Genomic DNA, 15122 nt, shown 5'->3' with positions numbered 1-15122 from the left:
CTGCTTCCTCATCTGAGGTGGGCTAATTGTACCTCCTTACTTTAGTCTTTATTGCATTTTCTCTGAACTTTAACTACTGTTGTTTATCAAAGATTTCCAGAATGTAATCTCTCCTGCATTCATGACAGAGTTGGAGGAGTTAACTGGAACAGATGGGGATGGGAGGCGAGCAAGGAGCCTATAACTCAGACTCCTGATGCCACTGACATTTAACAAAGGCTCAAAGCGTTACTTCAGGGTTATTTTGCTGAAGTGTTTATGGGTGTGAGAATTGTTGTTATGTTTCTGTATTTTCACCATAGGTTGAACAATTCAGGTTCCTAGTGAAAATGTTGACTGTAATATATATTATATTATAAACTGGGTGGTTCGAGCCCAGAATGCTGATTGGCTGACAGCCAGTAACTGCTCCATGGTACACTAAGACAGTTAGAAAGGTACAGTGCCTTGCAAAAGTATTCATCCCCTTTGGCGTTTTTCCTATTTTGTTGCGTTACAACCTGTAATTTAAATTGATTTTTATTTTGGATTTCATGTAATGGACATACACAAAATAGTCCAAATTGGTGAAGTGAAATGAAAAAAATTACTTGTTTCAAAAAATTCTAAAAAATAAATAACGGAAAAGTGGTGCGTGCATATGTACTCACCCCCTTTGCTATGAAGCCACTAAATACGATCTGGTGCAACCAATTACCTTCAGAAGTCACATTATATGTTAAATAAAGTCCACCTGTGTGCAATCTAAGTGTCACATGATCTGTCACTTGATCTCAGTATATATACACCTGTTCTGAAAGGCCCCAGAGTCTGCAACGCCACTAAGCAAGGGGAACCACCAAGCAAGCGGCACCATGAAGACCAAGGAGCTATCCAAACAGGTCAGGGACAAAGTTGTGGAGAAGTACAGATCAGGGTTGTGTTATAAAAAAATATCAGAAACTTTGAACATTCCACGGAGCACCATTAAATCCATTATTAAAAAATGGAAAGAATATGGCACCACAACAAACCTGCCAAGAGAGGGCCTCCCACCAAAACTCACGGACCAGGCAAGGAGGGCATTATTCAGAGAGGCAACAAAGAGACCAAAGATAACCCTGAAGGAGCTGCAAAGTTCCACAGTGGAGATTGGAGTATCTGTCCATAGGACCACTTTAAGCCATACACTCCACAGAGCTGGGCTTTACGGAGGAGTGGCCATAAAAAAGCCATTGCTTAAAGAAAAAAATAAGCAAACACGTTCGGTGTTCGCCAAAAGGCATGTGGGAGACTCCCCAAACATATGGAAGAAGGTACTCTGGTCAGATGAGACTAAAATTGAACTTTTTGGCCATCAAGGAAAACGCTATGTCTGGCGCAAACCCAACACCTCTCATCACCCCGAGAACACCATCCCCACAGTGAAGCATGGTGGTGGCAGCATCATGCTGTGGGGATGTGTTTTATCGGCAGGGACTGGGAAACTGGTCAGAATTGAAGGAATGATGGATGGCGCTAAATACAGGGAAATTCTTGAGGGAAACCTGTTTCAGTCTTCCAGAGATTTGAGACTGGGACGGAGGTTCACCTTCCAGCAGGACAATGACCCTAAGCATACTGCTAAAGCAACACTTGAGTGGTTTAAGGGGAAACATTTAAATGTCTTGGAATTGCCTAGTCAAAGCCCAGACCTCAATCCAATTGAGAATCTGTGGTATGACTTAAAGATTGCTGTACACCAGCGGAACCCATCCAACTTGAAGGAGCTGGAGCAGTTTTGCATTGAGGAATGGGCAAAAATCCCAGTGGCTAGATGTGCCAAGCGTATAGAGACATACCCCAAGAGACTTGCAGCTGTAATTGCTGCAAATGGTGGCTCTACAAAGTATTGACTTTGGGGGGGGTGAATAGTTATGCATGCTCAAGTTGTCTTAATTTTTTTCTTACGTCATGTTTGTTTCACCCCAAAAAATATTTTGCATTTTCAAAGTGGTAGGCATGTTGTGTAAATCAAATGATACAAACCCCAAAAAAATCAATTTTAATTCCAGGTTGTAAGGCAACAAAATAGGAAAAATGCCAAGGGGGGTGAATACTTTCGCAAGCCACTGTAAGTGGGACACAGACAGTAGGGGATGAGTAGAAAGATGCACAGCAGGGATTCCAACCCCCATCCAGAGTTGGCTGGGTAGAACACTACACCAAACTCTGGCACAGATAATGTTGTTTATATATTTAAGCAATAAGGCCCAAGGGGGTGTGGTATATGGCAAATATACCACGGCTAAGGGCTGTATCCAGGCACTCCGCTTTGTGTCGTGCATAAGAACAGCCCTTAGCCGTGGTATTATGGCCATATAATCACACCCCCTCTGGCCTTTTGCTTAATGTGAATATCCCTGCATACTAAAAATGCCTCTGCTTATGACATTACAAATATTAATAAGTTCTTAAAATAGGCCTCATGAATTGTACTTTCTCTCAAATGTAAACTGCTGGCACATCAAGAGAAACCTCATAAAATTGCATTTTCACATCTAAGTGATCTACCAAGGCATGTACTCTGGCGTTAACTACTGTTCATCGCTTTGTTCTAATTTCCTGAAAGGTGTCATGTAATATGGTGCATTCATGTAAAACTGACTGGTTTGATTGTTTAATTAGGAATTACCCCATTTGAAAGCATGTAGTGATTAAACACGCACATCAAATGTGGTAATATAATTATTACACATTTATCACACAGTTATTAAGACCTAACTAAATGGGAAATTATGTTATTACAAAGCTTATGTGTGTGAAAAGCCTGCTTTTCTAGTTTATATTGTAGCTTGTTTCAGTGCAGGAAGTCTGTCCAATAATACAAATTCAAACCAGGCAGCTTAGCTCCCTGCTCCCTGTGACTGCCTTATGACACTGGATTTTGGCATTAACGGCAACACTACCCTTCTCAAGAAACAGAAGCCCTGTTGACAAGTAAGGTATTACCCCTAAATAGCAGGTTAATGTTTTTCGACATTAATCTTGTTCTGGAGGCAGCTCTGTACAGTGGTCACTAGCTGGTACAGCCACAAAGTAATACAATCTGATTTTAAACCTAACCTTAACCACACTGCTAACCCTAATGCCTAACCCTAACCTAAAATTAAGACAAAAAAGCTTGTTTTCAAGAATTTGTACAACATAGCCAATTTTGACTTTGCAGCTGGCCCATCTAGCGGAAATCGCTCAGTTCTGCCTCCAGGTGATTCATGACAATAAACACCAACCTGCCTCTGAATAGGGAAATTGGCTTTTGCCTGCTAGATTCCCCAAGGGGGGCAGAGGGATTTCAAGAGCGCTGTTGTCATTATGCTACTGAGATTTACAAATTGAGAACGCTGCAGTCAAATCTTAGTCACGCCACTTTTTGTACGTCATTGTACCATTCATTTGGCCGTGGAGGGAGAAAAACGGATAAGAGATTGCTCGCCTTCTGGGTCCCCAGGAGAGGATGGTTGAAGGACCAGAGAGAGGGAAGTGGAATAATGGTAGGCCTGAAAGGACCTGGCAAGAGAAGAGGAGGGAGGATAAATAACTCCTATACACCTCTGAGAGATGGCTTCATCAGTGATATAAAAATGTTTCGCTTTAAAATCTAGATGTAACTTACCATTAGATGAAAATGCTAACTATTATGGAACATTTATTAATGATGGATGGAAACAGGAACAGAATGTACCTTGGTCCTCAGAGAAAATCAGGAACAATAAGTCGGATCCTCACAAATAGCAGTTGAAATCTGATTTTGACCATTTACAATCGCTGCTATCCACAAAGGCCATTATCATCCAAAGAAACTGCTCAACAAAGTGGCAAATGGTTATCAAAGAAAATGGCTTGGCAGTTAGATCATAAGGATTGGGATAATACACATTGGATTTGGTCCAGAGAGAGCATTTGTACATTGTGAAATGTTTCTCCCGAAAGGACAATTTCTGTTTTTCTTCTTGCCCCCGCGGGCTGAAAATATAAAAGCACCATACAAGCAGTCTCACAGCCTCAATTGAGTAATTTGGTATAGTTTAGAAACTATCATTGTTATCAAAGGTAATCACTGATGCCCACCAGGACATCATGTGAAAAGACAGGAAGAGATACATAAAACATGAAATCCTAAAATATTCATCCTGTTTTCCTCCAAATATGTGCAGCCAGCAGTGGGGTGGTTATAGGAACAAAGGCATGTTGATGTGGTGCCATCAAATAAGGGATAGTTTGGTTGGCACTCTGAACAATGTGTATCTACAATTACTTTACTTGCCATTAAATGGGACTAAATGGGATCACTGAGTATTTCTGCCTTGTTGAGCTATTTCAAAACCAAACCACATATTGATGATAAAACTCACTTTTATCAATAATGTACTATAGTCTATCATCTTCTATAAGGATGTTTTATGGTATGTTAATCCACAAAACGGTGGGGTTTCTGATGATCCAAGTGAGTGATGTATTATTGCCTCAAAAACAATACTTCAACCTAAGAGGGAGTTGGGGAGTTTATACAGTAGCTACTATGATGGCGTACAGTACTGTCATAGAGGTATTTATTGTGTTATGCAGGTAAATTGACTAGATATGATTACCTTGTATGGAATTGAATTTGGAAGAGGTCACACTGCACTGAAATTGCAATTGAAAACAAAGTTGAAAATTATGGAGTAAATGTAATTGTCTGATATGCATTGACAGAGGAAAACCAATAGAGCAGGCTGCTTCAGGATGAAGGAAATGAGAAAAGAGAGGTGCTGAAGGGCCCTGGGCGGAATGATGCTATCAGAGGATAGATTGCTTGATGAACAAGATTATGCCTGTTCACCGCTGAAATCAAATAAGTAGCAGCAGCAACACTGAGCTTTTACCTTAGAGTGCCATCCCAGTCTTACCTTGATAGAAATTACTCAGAAGTGACTCTGACATTGTTGACAAAGCCTTGATCTCCCAATGGTTAGTTAAAGTGAGGAGCATGTAGCTATCATGTCTTTTCATATTGTACTTTCACAACTTCTGTTTCAAAATGTTTATCACTATTTGCTCAGAATTTGCTTCTCATAGGTAAAAGGTCTCTACAGACAGAGATCGGAGAGGCTTGCAGATAAAAGGAATTATTTCTTACCGGTAGAGATGGAACTCTGCTGACAATCCCCTGTCTGCCTCTGGGGGCCACGCTCTCCTGTCGGATGTGTGTCTGATAATGCAGAGAAGATGGGAGAAGAGTTCCTCTCTACATCACTTTTCACTCCTATTCATGACAAACACCTTGCTCTCTGGGTATATAATGTCTTGAGGCAGATAAAAAAATAAGAATGATTGCTATTACTTGTCTCGATTCAAACATTTAAACTTCACAGAAGTTTTTCTGAGGGTGATCTACGTTATTTTATGGTATAAGGTTATGTAACACACATATTATTCAGAAATGTCTATTTTATTATGATATGAAAATATATGAGTTCCATATAAAGCAGTTTGTTATTGTACACTCTTAGAAGTAAAGGTGCCTGGAAGAACCTTTTGGGGTTCTAATAATTTAGATATGGTCATTTTCACATTTTTATAAAATTCATAGAATGTTTGGGAATGACATATACTAAGGCATTTGCGAAAATTAATAGACACTGCAGTATATAAAACCTAATAAAAACATCTGGCTTGTTAAGGACCGGTGTCTACGCAGATAGGTGCACCACAGAACAAATAGCTATTTGCCACACAGGCCTGCCATCATTCACTTTGAACTGGACTGTGTGTTTACAGGCAGTAGCAACAGCGCGACATTAGATTATATTCGCTAAAATCCACCTGAATGGATATCTGGAATACCACTGGAGTCCTCTTACATGTGGGAACTTCAAAGTCCTATTTTATTTTACCTTTATTTAACTAGGCAAGTCAGTTAAGAACAAATTGTTATTTACAATGACGGCCTACACCGGCCAACCCGGACGACGCTGGGCCAATTGTGCGCCGCCCTACGGGACTCCCAATCACATCCTGGAATCGAACCAGGGGGTCTGTAGTGACGCCTCAAGCACTGAGATGCAGTGCCTTAGACCACTGCACCACTGCGCCACTCGCGGTAAAAGGTAGGCTCTCTCCCTCAGTTGACTATGCACATCAGCAACAACAAGATCCACAACAAATGCTAGCCAGAGCGAGATGAGCTAAAATCTAACAAGGGAACACTAGATAAACTCTCTTAAACCTTGGCCGTCAAAATTGCACTGATAAATTATGGGGAATAGTAGCCTGCTCGTCATTCTGCAGCTTGCCTGCCAATGCATGCTTGTCCCAACCCACGTTTTGACAACTGAATGGAAACTTACCTGCCTGCCTTCCAAATACATTTGATTGATAACTAAGATATGCTAACTGTGGATAACAGTAGTTCAAGTTCAACGTAGCTAGTTAACTAGCGAAGCGATTCACATTTCTTGCAGCTAACCAAATGACACCTGCATCTCTAACTGTAGCCACTGAAAAACGATATGAGGGGAAAAAGTCAGTCACTCACCCATTCCTCCAATGACATGACATCCTCCAAGCAGCTAGCTAGCTAGTGAACGGTAGGCTCCGTGTTTTTAGCTAGCTACATAAATAGATACGCTAGCCCAGGGGTGTCAAACTCAATCAGTGCACGGGACGTATTGAAAAAAACACAAGGAATTCGCAGGCCAAACATAGCCTATTTGTTTTGTGCAACTGCGACCCAAACTGGCCATTGTTTTATTTAAAAAAATGTATAATGTCCACTTATGTACATAGGATGCTGTAATAACATTTTCACATATTAAAACAAAAGAAGAGAAATAATATTTGTCCAGCCTTTGCTGCTATGCTTGCAGATGTGCATAATATCTGCAACCATAATCAAAAAGTATTTAATAACTCTAAATAACAAAAACGTAGCTATAGGTTGTTGTAACATTTAAACTTAAAATATATTTTTCCTTTTTTTGCATTGCATGGATCACCGGTGCAGTTGAATGCAGCATTGCTGTATGGTGCACTCAAAATGTCTTGTAGTTGAGTAGCCAGCCTAGGCTACTGCTCAAATGTTGCTGTAATAGGCCTACATGTTTCTCCTTTGCATGGTGTTTTGTTGCAGATTTTGTTTTTGGGTTATTCATTGACAAGCATTAAAAACTGAAGCCAGACTGCATCATTTTAGTAGCCTAGCTAGGACTGTGGCATGTGTCTGTACACTTTCCCTCCTCTGCGTGCTGTAAACGGAACAAATGAATTACAGCCTGATGCGAGCTGTAAACTTGCTAACTGCCTGGTACTCAGCACTCTATTGTCCCTCTAATCACTCTAACGTCAATGCAAATGTTATCGAAAATCGAAGAGCCCATGAGCTCATGTTGCTCAACATTTCTATAGGCTATGAGAAAACAGAGTGATAGCCTCTATTAAAAAGAGGAGGATCCCATCAGCTTTCTATAGGCTAGGCCTTATTTATCAACTTTCCTAATATTAAGCACATTGCTTCCCTTTACAACAGGAGTATAGCCTACCTGGCTGGCATGAAAATCAACCACGGGAAAAGCGTCCTCCATTCGCTATTTAAGTGCATAGATGACATGTATTTTTTCCCCCTGCCCCTGTTTTGAGGAAGGTGCATGATAATGGTCCATTCTAAATCAAAACAAATTTCACACATATTATTTAGTATATGTAAAGACAAGTTTAAATCAAGAATAGTCTGATGGGTAACAAATGATATATTATCACTTGTGAATGATGCCCAGCTTGTGTGCACACCTCATGTAGCCCAGCCCATAGGCCTATATATTTTGCTTAGGTTTGTATAAAAAAAAATTAAGCATATTAATCCGCCTTACAACGGGTGTAGAGCCTTATTGGCATACATACGCAGCGCGTGAGTTTCAAGTTTGTGGAAGATAATTTTCACCATACAAATGCACCTTTATAATAAAAGCATTACATGCATAATCGCATTTATGGTCACTTTTGAGAATGGTGTTTTCCCGCTAATTGATTGCATTTTGGAACATTCGCGCTTATAGCTTACTGCATTGCTTCGCTTATAATGTGAAGAAATAGCCTAATAGTTTATCAACATTTAAAGCAAAATGTTCTGATCTGTTGTGTCAGCCTCATTGCTTAAAAAAGTTTTTTTTTATGCTAGTGGTTGTATTAATTTGGGATCTATCGCATCCCACAACTGTCCCAGACTATGTTTGGAACATTTATTTCTCGCACAGAATAGGTCATCTTTTGTACTATGGGGGATAGTAGATTGACATAAGCAGCCTAACAAAAGTTAATAGGCTAGTGCTTTTGCTGTTCGTTAGGCCTACTCATCTTGTTGGCTGACGAAAAGTAAATGTGGACAGCTCTTCCAATATCTTCAATGTGCGCCTCGGAATTGGATAAAGACACAGTTCCGTCCCCAATGTGTCTGTCTTCACTTGTAGCCTGTGAGAAAGACCTGATCACGTGATGGGCATTGGCTAATAAGAATTGAGCTATCTGAGAGAGCCATGTGAGTGAGAGGTGCTTCGGAGCAGGCAGCCGGGAGAAGGGAATTATAATTATTATATTCAGACCAAGGGCACAATGGCCACTGGCCGCAAAAGGCATGGATTTTTTTAGGGGGCTTTACGGCCACACAAAGGGGATGCCGCCGGGAAATTCGAGGCATTATCAAGTGCTTGTCAAATTGTGAATGAGAGACTGATGAAATGTGTGCAGCCTGCGCAAATAACAAAGCAGAGCTCATGCCTTTCATGCAACTTTTTTCAAATCATAATTAGAGGTGCATCATGCAGCCTTAGAATGTATTAAAATCAAAACATATAGCCCAACGTTTGTATCACAACTAAAGTTGCATAAATAACTCTAAATGAAGCATATAGGAAGACCTGTTTCTTTGTTAACTGCTCAACACAGAATAGCCGCATGTGCGCACTCCTCAAATCGTTTGGCAAAAATATCCTTTCCATTTTATTCAGCTTTGTTCAATTTTATTCTTCATACCATAAAATAATTCCACGGAATTCTAACCAAATATTGTCTGCTAAATGAACTAGTGTAGCCCACAGCCATATGGCATAGCCAGATCAGGACAACTCAGAGTATGCTATTCTGTTCTTCTGAAATAGACTACATTTTCTTCATATCATGTTTCTTTAGACCTGTCTAAAATAAATAATGGATTTATTGGGATGGTGTAGGCTATATTACATGGATTTTTTAACATTTTAAAAATGTAGATGTTCCAAAGGTCTGCATCAAAGGCTTGTAGGCTATGCGTGGAAGCCAGGAGATGCTATATGTGTTTATGCTAATTGACGGTCAATTGCCATTAGACCGGCAGTTATTTGCTTGACAATCACCGGCTGACAAAATGTAATGACCGCCACAGCCCTAATCATTGCCCTTGCTAGTTTGATTGTATTGACATATCCAGCCTTAGTTACAGTCGTCCGTTTTTGTTCAAAATAGTGAGTAATTGAAACTGAAACAGTGCATCCCGAATGGGTGGAGGCAGCAAACAATGTACCAGGCCAGCTGTGATTTACAACCTGATAGCAATATTTGTTGGGACTACTAAGAAATGTATTGGTGAATTATAGTAATTATGCATTGAACTGCATCCATCTATTCTGCCGACAATGCCTTACTGTACGTCATGGAATTCTGAGTCAAATCAAACCTATTTTTAAAACCTCTTATGAAGTTGTTTTTGTAACATAAACTATGTTTTTCATATTTTTGACTGATATTATGATTGTCTGTTTGTTTCATATCTGCAGAGTAGTTAAAAACACTGTCAGTTCCACTTTAACATGTGATGACAATACAACAGAACAGATTAACAGGAATGACAATTACTCCCACAGGTGGTCTAAAAAGATCTGTCTGAATGCCACGCCCCTACAAAGCCATGCCTTCAGTCCATTGCTACATTGAAACTTGAAAGATTCCTCCAAGAACCCCTCAACTAACCAAAGGTACAAATATGAACCATTGACTAGCAATGGTTCCTTGAGGAACTCCAGAGGATCCTTGAGGATATCCAGGGTTCCTTGAGTCACCACTAATTCTAAGAGTGTAAGTCCACATTTGCATTCCTACTACCAACCAGTATACTGTTGTAGCAATTTTGACTTTTCATGTTGGACCAGAGATCTTGATAGCCACACAAATGTCAATTTCTCTTTTCCTCTTGCTAAAGGGATCTATTTTTTCTTCTCCGACTCTGTTTTCACCGAGTCTGCTTCCTACTATTGCCCAGACACCACGCACGTCTCCATTTTTCAGCACCCTAGCAGATTAAGTTAACAAGCCGAGCGGCCTCATGGTGACACCCTGTTCTGTGGGCGCCAACCTCTGCCTCTAAGATAAATGTGTTATCGCCGACCACATGACCCATGACAAATGCAACCCAGCTGAAATAGAGCAGTTACTTGCTAACCTCCTGTCAAGTGAGGGCGAGAATGTCACCATGTGCTATGTCTCTCCTTAGTCTTCTAATTTCCAGTTGTTTGCCCCTTGTTATTTCAGAAACTGGAATATGTAGTCGGTTTTGAAATAAGAGCACTTTGGGCCAATGCTTCGTTCATATGTTCGTAAGTATGAGATGGGTGCAGTCACATGCTTTGAAGTGGGAAATACCATCAAACATGGAGATCATTAGAAAGCTTGTGATTGTTTAGCAATTTTTTTGTCCATAAGAAGTATATCTAGAGCTGCTTTCACTTTCTGAATCAAAGGGAAGATGAAATTAACCATATCATTGACTAGCTGGCTACAGAACAGTTTTACATATCAAGTTTCATGTTTTAATGTCATGTGCACAAGTACCAACTAGCTCTCACAGTCATGTCAGAATTAGACGTTCATCCATGTTTCTCAAACGTCAAATTGTTTGTTCCAAACTTAAAATGTTGAAGTGTTTAAGGTTAAGTGTAGGCATTAACTCCACATTTTTAAAGTTAGGGTTAAGTTTAAACATTAACTCTGAAATCTTAAGGTTAGGCATTAAACTCCAAAGGGTTAAGGTAAGAGTTAAGGTTTGGGATAGGCTTAAAACCAAAATATTAAAAACAACATTCTATCGCTGAATTCAAACTTGCTACCTTTGGAATCAGAGGCAGATGCTTACGCCCATCTCCGATCCCCGTCCACAATGCCCTAGCAAAATTGAAACCTACTTGAAGGTAACAGTGCTCACTGTTGCCCCTATTGGCTGGTTTCCACGTCTTCTCCTGACATCCTCAGACATGGATGGATGTTGAATACTGACGTGTATCACGGGTGACCTGGCTGCAAGTACAGTGAAATGCCTTTCTTGCAAACCCAACAATGCAGCAATCAATATCAATGTAGTACTAAAAATAACATAAGGTAGACCAGTGCAAAAAAATTATAAAATATGAAGGTCAACTCAGATAGTCCGTCTAGCCATTTTGTTAGCTATTTAGCAGTCTTATGGCTTGGGGATAGAAGCTGTTCAGAAGCCTGTTGGTGTCAGACTTGATGCACTGTACCGCTTGCCATGCGGAAGCAGAGAGAACAGCCTATGGCTTGGGTGACTGGAGTCTTTAACGATGTTCCTGGCCTTCCTTTCACACTGCCTGATATAGAGGCCCTGGATGGCAGGGAGCTTGGCCCCAGGGATGTACTGGGCTCTCCACACCACCCTCTGTAGCGCCACATGATCGAGGGTGGTGCTGTTGCCATACCAAGCAGTGATGCAGCCAATGTGTCTCAGCTGTTAATTAATCTAAATGCGTGTCATGCACGAAAATCTATTTAAGCATGTGTTCAAAAACGTAGAAACACATTACAATTTAAATGTTGTTCTTACCATTGACAACAACTTCTGAAGATACCACCATACTTAAAACGTGTATTTTTGTTGACATCAGAGAGCTGTAAGTGGGAAACTCGGAGCAAAGGGATGATAGACGAGTTTCCAACTAGTAATTACAAGATGGAGGGGCGATCAAGTGGATTTTTCCCAGTCGCATGCTACTATTTATGAATTTACGAGATGTCATAAATGCAGAATAAAGGTCAGAGGTTCTCTCAACAGAGTTAATTCAGCTGTGAGAATGATTCTCCTCCATGGTCTGCTTTATTTTAGCAGTGCATGGTCTGATTCCCTTTTGGGTTTTTCCAAAACCAGAACTGTTGTATTAGTATATATTTTAGAGAAGGAGAAAAACACATTCTCAAAGAGAGAATAATGATCTCCAATGGTTTATAGTAGTTTTACTTTGCTGTATCAGAATTGTTCAGGTGGATCACCAGTAACAAAGACTCTTATCATTCACTATTTTCTCCTAGATAGTGTAGCGATGTGTCATTTTAATGTTGAACAATAGCTAGGTTTCCATCCAATTGGCAACAGATTTCCATGCAAATATTCGAAAATCTGCATAAAAACTTTTTCCCAACAGAGACGTGTTTCCATCAAATTGAGTTGTTGCAGATAAAAGGCTGTGCATGATGACGTAGTGCACATATAATAACTTTTAAATTCCCATGTATCGAATAAAAAATACAAGTTAAATGGGTTTCCATTGCATTTTTGAACTCTACTGATGGTTTTCAAAAATGTTGTGTTATATAGCAAGTGTGCACACTCTGGTATTGGCACGTGCGCTCTAGCCAACAGCTCTATCTGCGTGCTGTTGGCTAGAGTGCACATACTGTATAGCCTACACGATGAGATTATTATTATGGTCAAAAAAAGCGAGATAATTTTTTATTTGTCATCGATTATCATGTCACCAGAATAAGACCCTCAATATTTATTGGAAAGGAGCCTCAAGCTCATCACCTTGCACTTTCACCCTCCTGTGGGGGGTAGAAGGATTACTGTTATACTATTCCAGGCATTCCTTAAGAGGTAGGGTTTCAAGTGTCTCCGGAAGGTGGTCAGTGACTCCGCTGTCCTGGCGTCGTGGGGGAGCTTGTTCCACCATTGGGGTGCCAGAGCAGCGAATAGCTTGACTGGGCTGAGCGGGAACTGTGCTTCCGTAGAGGTAGGGGGGCTAGCAGGCCAGAGGTGGATGAACATAGTGCCCTCGTTTGGGTGTAGGGTCTGATCAGAGCCTGAAGGTAAGGAGGTGCCGTTCCCCTCACAGCTCCATAGGCAAGCACCATGGTTTTGTAGTAGATGCAAGCTTCAACTGGAAGTCAGTGGAGTGTACGGAGGAGCGGGGTGACATGAGAAAACTACGGAAGGTTGAACACCAGACGGGCTGCAGCGTTATGGATAAGTTGTAGGGGTTTAATGGCACAGGCAGGGAGCCCAGCCAACAGCGAGTTGCAGTAATCCAGACGGGAGATGACAAGTGCCTGGATTAGGAACTGTGTCGCTTTCTGTGTAAGGTAGGGTCGTACTCTGCGAATGTTGTAGAGCATGAACCTGCAGGATCGGGTCACCGCTTTGATGTTAATGGAGAACGACAGGGTGTTGTCCAGGGTCACGCCAAGGTTCCTTGCACTCTGGGAGGAGGACACAATGGAGTTGTCAACCGTGATGGCGAGATCATGGAGCGGGCAGTCCTTCCCCGGGAGGAAGAGCAGCTCCGTTTTGCCAAGGTTCAGTTTGAGGTGGTGATCTGACATCCACACTGATATGTCCGCCAGACATGCAGAGATGCGATTCGCCACCTGGTTATCAGAAGGGGAAAACCTGGTTATTGTTGAACATTATGTTGAATTGACTTCAACCAACTTTAAGTTTACTCCCCAAAGACTTTCTCTAGCTCCAAGAGCTAGGTGTGATACCAAGCACAAGAACACAAACTCAAGAACAAAGGACTCTCATCTTCCCCTTTGTTCTCCTCCATGTGGCCTGTCCAGTGCGAAGATCAACAACCAGAGCCAAGATCAACAACAAAAACTTTGCTCAAATACTGAGCATAACGTCCTTTAATATTCAGATATCTCAAGGTCTTTTCTTATCTTTAATTCTATTCCCTACCTTTTTCCATGATCATTCTCATTATGTTTTGTAAATATTTTGGTTAGTGTAATTTAATGTTGATGGTATACACACTAAGAAATGAGGGTTTTCAATGGTTGTTTGAGCAACATTTGAAATTGTGTTTTTTACATTGGATAAAAGTAGAGACTCAGAGCTAGAAAATTGTATATCATACACTACAGTTGAGGAACAATGGGAAAGTAATTCTGCTTTGAAAGTTGATAAACTTGTAACCCGACTTTTGAGAAAATGGCCCTTGAATGTTTAGGTACACTATTGGAGAGCTCTTCTTTATCTACACCCATTCAGCATCGTTCACACCCTCTTAAGCTTTAGCCCCACCCATCTCTTTAAGGGTTGATCCGAGCGTTCTCCCTAACAACAGCAGTCAAGCACCCAAGCTAACTGGCTAATGTTGGCTAGCTTGCTAGCTACTTCCAGACACAAATGAGAGAACAGCTAACTCTGACCATTTTACATGCCCTAGCAGAGCTGGTTAGGCTGTTTTTATGTTATCCAGAGCGTTGGTGACAGCAACTGTGCTGCTGGCAACAATTTATGCTTTTTGCCCACGTTTATTGACACCGGCCATATTCAACGGGTGTTGAGCGTTCGTAAATATGTCAGTTATTCTGCGCTCTGGCACACTCAGACGAGAGGCGCTGAAATCGGAGTAGATAGCCAGAGCGAATTTACCAGCTACGTCTATCAACAGCTGTCTCAGTGACATCATGAACATTCTATTGAAATAGATACTTGCATAGTGGAGTTTTTTGTTAAAACATGTAGCTAGCTAGCTAAACAATGAACCATAATCCCAACTCATGACATTACTACCCTGCATGAATCTGCAGGTAGTTAACCAACCAGGTTAGATGTTAGCTAGCTAACATTAGGCTATAACTAGCAAAGCAAATGGCTCTGAGATACGAATAATATTACTACACAGATCATACACGTCATGTTAGCTAGCTGACCTAACAACAGCTGTCAAGCACCCAAGCTAACTGGCTAACGTTGGCTAGCTTGCTAATTCCGGATACAAATGAGAGAGCAGCTAACTCTGACCATTTTACTCGTCCTAGCAGAGCTGGTTAGGCTGTTTTTATGTTATCCAGAGCGTTGG

At 41.0% G+C, this 15122-nt stretch overlaps 1 long non-coding RNA gene across 1 annotated transcript in view; it reads right to left on the bottom strand.

The window, feature by feature from the left end:
• Positions 1–6576, bottom strand: part of LOC121547043 — a 32041-nt gene extending 25465 nt beyond the window's left edge. Inside the window, exons 1-2 of the long non-coding RNA XR_005996474.1 lie at positions 6539–6576; positions 5141–5212 (exon numbers count right to left, since the gene is read on the bottom strand). This is a non-coding gene — a long non-coding RNA (uncharacterized LOC121547043). The remainder of the gene's footprint in view (positions 1–5140; positions 5213–6538) is intronic.
• Positions 6577–15122: the final 8546 nt, after the last annotated feature.

The sequence above is a fragment of the Coregonus clupeaformis genome, chromosome 31, assembly GCF_020615455.1.
Source record: "Coregonus clupeaformis isolate EN_2021a chromosome 31, ASM2061545v1, whole genome shotgun sequence".
Classification (NCBI taxonomy): Eukaryota; Metazoa; Chordata; class Actinopteri; order Salmoniformes; family Salmonidae; genus Coregonus; species Coregonus clupeaformis.
Note: the sequence above shows the minus strand (reverse complement) of the source record. Positions and strands in the feature narration are given on the sequence as shown.